Source organism: Colobus angolensis, unplaced genomic scaffold, assembly GCF_000951035.1.
Source record: "Colobus angolensis palliatus isolate OR3802 unplaced genomic scaffold, Cang.pa_1.0 Scaffold103, whole genome shotgun sequence".
NCBI lineage: Eukaryota > Metazoa > Chordata > Mammalia > Primates > Cercopithecidae > Colobus > Colobus angolensis.
The window spans coordinates 3,233,946-3,244,228 of NW_012111253.1; the positions used below are offsets into that span (position 1 = coordinate 3,233,946).

General features: G+C 40.3%; 2 pseudogenes; one reads left to right on the top strand and one right to left on the bottom strand.

Moving 5' to 3' along the window:
• Positions 1-2,252, top strand: part of LOC105512243 — a 40,852-nt pseudogene extending 38,600 nt beyond the window's left edge.
• Positions 2,253-6,917: 4,665 nt separating this feature from the next.
• On the bottom strand, positions 6,918-7,442 carry LOC105512248 (annotated as a pseudogene).
• Positions 7,443-10,283: the final 2,841 nt, after the last annotated feature.

Sequence of the window (10,283 nt, forward strand, 5' to 3'; positions counted from 1 at the left end):
TGCCTCTACCCATGTCTCCCTCACTTTGACCTGACACTGTGCACAATTGGGAAACTTTTGAGGTTTTCTGGTGAAATCCAGACTTTTCTCTGCTTTCTCCTATGATCTCTAATTTAGCCATCAGAATTGCTAAAATCCTGAGGAGAATGTTTGCTTCTTGGGGAGTTTACACTAAGCAGAAAGCTTATTAATTCAAAACTCATTCCAATGTGTGTCCTTCCCCACCTCAATCCCCCAGGGATTAGTACCTGTTTTATTATTATTGCAATGAGTAAATTATTCATCAGGGTGGCTAAACGGCTTACAGAGATAAATAACACGACATGAGTGTAATAAAGATATTTCCCTTTTCTAAATAAGTAGCACTTATAACTCAACCTGTAAGACTGTTCTTCTTTCCAGAGAGGAAGAGCCCTGTAAATGGTACCTGAAGAGCAAGAGCTTTAAACAGGCTCTAGTGCAAAAGAGGTCAAGGCCTCAGTGATACCAAGAGTTCTGATTGTGCCATTTCTGTCCCTGCTTCCTCACTGGTATATCCAAGGCTACCACAAAGTGGAAGGAGGAGGATGTGTGGGCGAAGAGTGGGTGGAGAAGACTTCCAAGAATTGGAAACTATGCAGACTAGCAGCCGGTAGTTAATTAGTTTTACTTCTAAAACGACCCCTTTGTGCAGCTTGTCCTTCCTGAGAAAGAGGTTAAAATGCTGCCATGGCTGCTTTTTAGCAGTATGGTGATTAAAACAATCTCAGGGCCTAAATAAGATGGCTCTACTTATTTGGTTGAGGAGAGAGTGGTCCTTCATTTTTTTTTTCTCCACTCCTACTCACTGAACATCACATTGAAAAATGAGCAAATTCCTACACTTTACTTCCTATTCCTATAGGAGTGATTTAGAGGGAGGAATGCTCATTCAAGGAGATTCTAGAATCTAAAGTTATCTGTATTACTGAAACCGAGAAGCAAGCTTGAGATGTTACTAGCATAACTCGAACACAGTTGATAAAAGTAGCTAACATCTATTGTGCATTTAGCATGTGCTGGGCCATAGCTTAAGGGCTTTTCATGGTTTATCTCCTTTAATCATCACTACAATCTATGAGTTGGGTAGTGTTATGATTATGAGCATATATGTCTGGTTTTTCAGATGAATAAGCTGGGGCTGAGAAAGGTGAAGGGACTGAGCCAAGGTGAGTTAGAATGGAGGCAGGATTTAACCACAGGTAGTCTGGCCCAGAGCCCATTGCTCAACCACTGTACTACCTGCCTTCCAGCTTCCATTTGCCTACAGTCTAGTGGGAGTCATAAAAGAACTAAGAGAAGAAGATGAATCCAGACTGGAAGTGGCTGGGCTCCTGGCTAGGCCAGGAGCCTCACCAGTTGGAGACCCTGGACCCCCTGGCCAAGCTCACTGCAGGTGAAGAAAAAAATCCACCCCTGCTCAGCCTGGAGCGAGAAGGTGACCAAGGAGGAAATAGTGGCAGCCGAGCTCAGCATGACTGTCACTCAGCAATGAGAAGCCTGACCTTCACGTTACCCTGCAGCAGGTCCAGCGGTGAACCAATCGCCCAAGACCTGACCTACGTTGTTGGAGAGGTCACAGGGGTTCCACTCTCTTTTCAGAAACTCATAATTAAGGGAACATCTCTGAAGGAAATGGAGATACCTTTGTCAGCATGTAGAATACAAAATGGTTGCCAAGTCATGTTAATTGGGAAAAAGAGCAGTCCAGAGGAAGAGGTTGAACTGAAGAAATTGAAAGAATTGGAGAAGAAAGTTGATGAACTTTAAGGGTTGAATAAACAGTTTACTGGACTCCAGCAAGGTTTTCTGGCCAAGGATTTGCAAACTGAAGCTCTCTGCAAACTTGATAGGAGAGGAAAAGCCACAACCAAACAGTTTATGAAGATCTTGGAAGAGATCGACACACTGATCCTGCCAGAAAATTTGAAAGATGATAGATCAAAAAGGAAAGGTTTGGTTAAAAAGAAAAAAAAAAAAGTTCAGGCATTCATAGCTGAGTGTGGCACAGTGGAGCAGAACATCTGCCAGGAGACCCAGCAGCTGTAGTCTACAAACTTGGCCCTGGCCGAGTAAGGTGTGACAGAAAGAGGCTGTACTGCCCTGAAGAACAGCACCACTAGCTCTGCCCTCTCTGGAGCATAATTTACCTGATTTATTCTAGGGACAACTGGCCTATTGCCAATTTTCCTACTCCTACGCCAGTTCTCAGTGAAAAACTGTTGTCCTTGTGATCTTGAGTAGGGCGCTTGTCTGTTTTCTCATTGTGTCTCTGTGGCCGTGTGGTCCAGCAGCCTACTTTTTCTGGAGAGGTCCTCCCCTGCCCAGGTTTTCCCAGCTATTTGACCTTCTGTTGCTTTCTTTGGGCTGGTGAGATCTCTCCTTTGTCCTGAGCTAGTTCTAGGTTTATAGGCTACCCTGGTCTTCAGATACAGAAGAGCTTTTTCGCTCGTGATCACACAGTCCCATAGAATCACTAGGAGGTTGCATCTATAGTCAGGAATGTTGCGAATGGCTTAGAACAGGTGTTTGGCACATAGTAGTCCAAGTATCCCTCATTGTGACCTAATTTCAGAACATCGGGCTGGGTTATTGGCTTATAGGCATTATTCTTACCTCTTAGTGACCTGACAAACTACAAGACATGAAATATCAGGGGGCCAGTCCTGGAATGAAGCCTATGGTTGATGTATGGACTTCCTTGTCCCCAAGAAAATATTCAGAACCCAGTGTTGACTGAGTCCGTGCTTAAAACCAGGCAGAGCAATGGCTTAAGAAGGGCAAAGAGGGGGAACCACAATGAATAAAGCAGGCTGGTGGTGAAGCCAACCATAAATTTCCCAGGAATGACATGTGCTTCCTTCAAGGGCATCTCTGTTAAAAATACCCTTCTGAGATCTGTATTCCCTTCAAGGCCATTCTTGTCCATTTTGTGGACTGTCCTGCAATATCACTGTTATTAAAAAAGTTTGAGCATAGGTATGGTGCACATTCCTGTAGTCCCAGCTGCTTGGGAGACTGAGACAGGAGGATCGCTTGAGCCCAGGAGTTTGCATGTAGCCTGGGAAACATAGTGAGACTTCTTCTCTAAGAAATTAATAAGTTAACAAATAAATAACTAAAACAGTTTGAATGCCCATCATCAAGCAGAAGAATGTTTTGTTTTTGTTTTGATTAGTGAGTAAAACCATTCTGTGGTTCTAGGCATAATTTGTGTTTAACAGAGTAGCCACAACATTTAATAAGAAGTTACTGTGTGCTGGGCACTGTTCTAAGTTTTTAAATATATATTCATCATTTAACCCTCACATAACCTAAGAAGTAGACAGGTATTATCCCTGTTTTGGAAATCAGGAAACTGAGAACACTTAGGTAATCTGCTTAAGGTCAGACAGTACGTGGCAAAGCCAGGGCACAAAGCTGGGCAGTTTGGTTTCAGAGCCACTGTTTTTATGCTCTACTGTACTACTTCTCAACCAACATAGGGTTACATGCTCCCATTCTCTTATTTTCTCTCTATTCCTCTCCCTATACCTTTATCTTCCATGTTAGTCTTTCCACTTCCTCTCCGGCCCTCTCTAGTTCATTCGCCACAGAGCACCCTGAGTGATTATAAAGTACAAATCTTATCATATCAGTCCGCTGCTCAGAAACCTCCAATAGCTCACTAATTCTCTTAGGATAAAGGCCAAAGTCCTTACCTACACCTTCTCCCACCTCATCTCGAGCCCCTCTCCTGTTTGTTCTCTGCTGTCAGCCACTCTGGTCTTCTTTCAGGTCCTCAGATGCACTGTGCCCTCTCCTACCTGGGGGTCTTTGCACATGCTGCTACTTCTGCTTGGACAGCTCCTCACCATCTTTCCTCCACCCCTACCCCTTGTGTACATAACTCTTATTCATCCTTCAGAATGTAACTCAAAGTCTCTTCCATGGAGACCTCGCCTATTGTCTTGAGACCATATCAGGCCCCCACATGGGGTCCTTTCATGGCTACCCATAACTTTTCTTTCACCATAGTCCATGATAGCTTATTTGTGGAATTATCTGGTTAGTATGTGCCTTTAATACTAGACCGTATGTTCCTTAGGTTAAGGGGCTTCTTTGTCTTGTTAACAGCATTATTTCGAGTACATTGTCTTGTATATAGTAGGACCTCAATAAATATTTGGAGAACAAAACAAACAAACAAACAAACAAACAAGGTGAATCCATGCCAGATGACTGGGTTGAGTTGGTCAGGGAAAATTTCACAGAAGGCAGATTGGAACTAGGCTGAAAAGCAGGCTGAGTTTGATTTAATGAAGTAGGCTATGAAAAGCATTCCAGGTGAGGAGAACCAAAGGAACTTTACACGTTCTGGGACCAGCAAACTGAGCAGTTTGTCTACGGCAGAGAGATCTTGCAGTCATTTGCCGGAGACCTTTATCACACTTCTAATCCATGAGAAGTAGTAGGGTGAATATGAAGAACTCTCAGAGCCCAGTGACTATTGGTGCTTATTAGCCAGGGCACGGGGGCACTGCAATGACAAGGCAATGGGCCTGGCAAGCCCTCCCCACTTTCCTTGGGTTGCCAGCATTCCCCTGAGTCTCCGTGAGGTTTGTTTAATTCAGGGGGTGGCAGTAGGAAGCCCTCACACATTCTCCAATTTGGCTTTACCATCAGCAAAGCTATCTTGATTCCAATCTGGCTTCTTGGATGAAAAGAAGGATGAGCAATTGGCACCCCCAAAACTTCAACAATGGAAAAGTAATAGAAAATTCAGTTTAAAAGGTATTAATAAATTATACAGGGTAGACTAAGAAGAATCTTGAAGGCTGGTATAAGGAACTTGGTCATACAAGAATTATTATACTTCTCTGTGCAAGCACACACACACACACAGACACATAGACACACACACACACACACACACACACAGTTTATCCACGGAGGAAATCACTGTGGGACTTGTTTCCAAATTAATCTCTTGAAATTTAATGTCATCAAATTCCCATCTTCCACAAATAAATTTGCCGAGAACCTTAAGTCATTAGGAAGTAAGTGTTTTCCAAGAATTATTTGATGACCAAAGAACAGTTTAGCCTACTTGGGAGACTTTAATAAAGCTTTCTTCTACAGCCCCATTCTTGACATTAAAAAACATAATAACTAATGGTTTGACAAATACTGTGTATTATTTGGAAATAAATTTTCTCATCCTTCTTCACACACATTTTACCTCAAATTACAGCCTTTCAATTGGTCTCACAGGACTAGGTGATTTTTTTTTCTCAGTCAGATTTATGTGTTTTTATTTGTGTGCTAATTTGAAAATAACTTTAAGTACATATTTTAAGTACAGAGATATGAGTTTTTAATCCAAATCTGAAGACAATTGTTAACTGCTTCTGTACATCTCTTACTGCCAACAACCAGCAAATGAAAAAAAACTTTCTCTAGGGAAACAGTTGCCAGTATATTCTTCTTTATTATCAAAATACTTTGCATGAAAACAGGAAGATACAGTTTTCTCCTTAACTAAGCAAAATAGTTGTCCCAATCTCCGCAAAATATTCTTCCTATGACTGTAACCCTTCCATGATAAAAGAAAGGATAACATGCCTTTGGTCTTCCTGCTTCAGGAAGCAAAGGAACTGTAGGAAAAGAATTAATTTTTCTTCTCACTTTTGAGGTTTGAGAAAAAGTTGTAACTCCAGCTTTTCAAAGTGCAAAGAAAACAATACACACCTATTACTATCTGTGAGACACAAATGTATGGATTTAGGAGGAAATGACTGGCCAGAAAAATGAAACACATTTTAAATAAAATGCTACTCTTTGGTGCTTCTCCTCTCTTGGCTTCTATAATTTAACCTCCATCTGACCCACCTCCATTCTAATCGCTTTGGTTCTCTTAGTGTTCCTTAAAATTGTCTTCCCTTTTCTCTAAAATGAACTACAGAGCCATTTTTTAAAATCTGCATTTTAAAAATTTATTTATCTACTTAAATACTGCCTTGTTCCAGAGAGGGTTTAAGGTGGCTTCAAAGGATCCATAACATACACCAAGAAATGAATAACAAATGGGACAAGAATGAAGCTCATACTAAAATGCTTATACAATTCTACTCATTTACTCTGGGTAGACTACAAATTTGTCTCTAAGCTTTCTAGCAGGCAGTCTAGAAAAGGAAACTTAATTAGTTACATCACTTACAGTGTCTGTAAAACAAAAACAAACCAATTATCCAAGTGAAGCACTGGTATTCCTAATACTAAGACCAGAACGAAATTTCTCTTGAGAGGCTTCATAAAGAGGTCAGCATGTGATGTAACAGCCAGTGTTCTCTGTAGCAACCAAATGGGAGATGCAAAGATGAATTTCACAGGGCTCTTACTGCATTTCTCTGAAAAGGCAGATGGCATCACATTAACTTGAAAAATCAGGAAAAGAAATTTTATCATGAGTTTAGGGGTTTGGGGTGGATACAATATGATATATTCTAGATACTCGCCTCTCTGCTCTGCTGGGCAAAACCAAGAATAACAGTTAGAACAATCCAGTACCCAGAATGGCCTCAGAGAAATTATTAAACCACTAAAACTGTATGCAACATTTTGTGAATAAGAAACTGTATTTTTGTTGACAGACAAAATGCAGTTTTATCAATCCTTAAAATACACACATGACTCACAAAAGAACAATTTCTTAAAAACTCTAGAGCATTAAACAGACTGCAGATCCTTCATGCTATTCTGCAAACACTTTTTTCCCTCTCAGTCTAGCATTTTTTTTTTTTTTATTTTGCAAAAAGAACCTTTTATTGTTTCCATTTGGTCCATGGCTTGGTGAGTACTTCTGGATGTTGAGAAGCTCAGGCTGAAATCCGGAAGCCAGAAGAATGCAGAGGGGCACCTCAAAAGTTCCTGGGCTCTGGAAGCTCCCAGTCATCCTTGAGCCTTCTGAAGAGATACTCTGCCAGCCTGGCCTGAGGACTGGCCAGCCTGCGGCGGTTGGTCAAGTAGTCGCCCATCTTCTTGATGAGTTTCACCTCTCGGTCTAGGAAGTGCTTTTCCAGAAAATCACAGAGATTGGGGTCTGTGTTGGCAGAACCCAGGGCATGTAGATCCAAAAAGGGCTGGTTCAGGTTCTCCAGGGCCAGGGCGGCTTCCATGGCGGCCAGGCAGCCACTCCACTCATCTCGGAACAGCTTCTGCTCACCTTGGAAGAGGCCGCAGCTGCTGCACTGGTTCTGCATCAAAAGATGCTTGGCGCTCTCGCATCTCTCTTCAGCCAACTTGCGAAAGAAGTGGCCCTTGAGAGCCACGAAATAGAAGCTCAGAGAGAGGTAAGTGTAGGAGGCCTGCAGATGCATGTTGATCAGGCGGTCAATAGCGGCCTCCACCCCAGCGGTATACTTTTGGCGGCTCTGGGTGCTCATGGTTGGCGGGCAACCAGGAGCTAACCACAAAAGCTTGTTACGTGGTCCCAGAAGCGAGAGATAGTTGAGCAGATAGTCACGGAAGTTGTGAGTGGAGATGCAGGGTTAGAGGGTGGGGAGAGGCAGCAGCCGGAGAGGCGGGGTGGGGAGAGTGGGGCTTGGTGGGGTTGGGGCGGGATCACAGGGTGCAGAATCTCTCAGCCTAGCTTTTTTTTTTTTTTCTTGCATGTAAGATTTATTTTGATGATATCATTCAGCCAGGACCCTGGTTTATTAGTAACATTGTACATATTCAAATTTCTTAAAGAAATATAATTTTTAAAATAGATTAAGGGTCTACAAATGTACTTTTGTTACATGGATATATTGCATAGTGGTTAAGTCTGGGCTTTTAGGATACCCATCACCTGGATAGTGAACTTTGTTCCCAACAGGTAATTTTTCAACCCTCACCACCCTCCTTCCCCACTTTGGAGTTCCAAGTGTCTATCATTTCCCTCTATATGTCCATGTGTATCTGTTATTTAGCTTCCACTTCTAAGTGAGAACATGTGGTATTTGATTTTCTGTTTCTGAGTTACTTAAGATAATTGCCTCTAGGACTATCCATGTTGCTTGGAAAGACATGATTTCTTTTTATGTCTATGTGGTATTCCATGGCGTAGATACACCACATTTTCTTTTTCTAACCATCCATTGATGGATACTTAGGTTGATTCCGTGACTTTGCTATTGTGAATAATGCTGTGATAAACATAGGAGTGCAGGTGATTTTTTGATATCACAATTTATTTTTCTTTGGGTAGACACCTAGTAATAGGATTGCTGGATCTTGGTAGTTCTATTTTTAGCTTTTCAGAAATCTCCATTCTGTTTTCCATAAATGTACTAATTTACATTTCCACCAACAGTATATGAGAGTTCCCTTTTCTCTGCATCCTCTCTAACATCTCTTGTTTTTTTTGACTTTTTAGTAATAGCCATTCTGACTGGTGTGAGAGGGGATCTCAACGTGGTTTAAATTTGCATTGCTCTGATGATAAGTGATGTTGAGCATTTTCATATATTTGTTGGCTGCTTGTATGTTTTTTATTGAGAAATGTCTGTTCATATTCTTTGCCCACTTTTAATGGGGTTATTTGGTTTTCTTCTTGTTAGATTTTTGGAGTTCCACATACATTCTGGGTATTCTTTGTTGGAAGCATGGCTCGCAAATATATTTCTCTCATTCTGCAGGTTGCCTGTTTACTCCATTGATTATTTTTTGCTGTGCAGAAGCAATTTAGTTTAATCAAAACCCATTTTTCTATTTTTGTTTTAGCTGCATTTGCTTTTGAGGTCTTAGTCATAAATTCTTTGACTTGGGCAACGTCCAGAAGCGTTTTTCCTAGATTTTCTTGTAGGATTTTTATAGTTTCAGGTCTTACATCTAAGTCTTTAATCGATCTTTTGAGCTAATTTTTGTATATATTGAGAGATATGGGTCCAGTTTCGTTCTTCTACATATGGCTATCCAATTTTTCCAGCATCATTTACTGAATATAGTGTCCTTTCCCTAGTGTATATTTTTGTCTACTTGGCAAAGATCAGTTGATTATAGGTATGTGGCTTTATTTCTGGGTTCTCAATTCTGTTTCACTGATTTACGTGTCTATTTTTGTACCAGTACCATGCTGTTTTGGTTACTATAGCCTTGTAGTATAATTAGAAGTCAGGTAATGTGATACCTATAGCTTTGTTCTTTTTGCTTGATTGCTTTGGCTGTTTGGGCTCTTTTTTTGGTTCTATGTAAATTTTAGGATTGCTTTTTTCTAATTCTCTGAAAAATGACACTGGTAATTTGATAGGGGGTACATTAAATCTGTATATTGCTTTGGGCAGTATGGTCATTTTAACAGTATTGATTCTTCCAATCCATGAGCTTTTTCTATTTCTTGTGTTTGACTTCTATGATTTATTTTACCAGTGTTTTGTAGTTCTCCCTGCAGCTTTTGATAACAACTTAATTCCTCTTTCTTTCCTAATTGTTAGAAAGAAGTCTTTGTCATTTGGCTCATTTTTACCATAATTCTAAGATGAGGTAAGAACATCAAAAGTACTCATAGTGAAATCCCTCTAAATCTTCATTTGTGAGTTAAAATTCCCTTGTTTTTAAATTTAGAGGTTTATACACGTATTTTTTCCCTGCTCCTAATCCCTCATTGGGAGTGACCATTAGTTACAGTTTGTCCAGAGTGGTCCTGTTGTCTTGGTATAATGATTAATAGCACCCCTTTCCCTTTCAAAAGGGTCCTTGTTTGGAGTATATATTACATGGTCACCTTACCCATTGAGAAGGAAAAGAAAACCTATACTATGAATAGAGTTTGTAAAACATTGAACTTGACCATGATTTGTTTCCATTTTATTACTTAATCATACCAGTAAGAACCCTATCATAAATTTTCTATTCATCACTTTATATTTTTTATTCATTGACCCAATTATTTCTTCTAGAAAGTACTATTGAATGGCATATGTACCAGGTGTTTTGTTAGGTACTGGTGGCTTCTTAGGATTCAGGACCTTGCTCCATTAACTGAAACATCATGTGAATGAGTGCAAAAGATGAAAAATATAGATTGATAAATCCTACCAAAATAGAAAATAATCCATATAAGTTGAATGAGTTGGCCATTTCCTGCTGAAAGATGTTCTCACAGGGTCTCTTCTGGCTTTGTGAGTCCATGCTTAGTATTTTATTTTCCTAAATACCACTTGTCTGGTGCTGTTTCACAATTAGAACACTTTTGTGTATTTTCTAACAAACAATAAGGCATATTCTATTCAGGGTAAACAAGA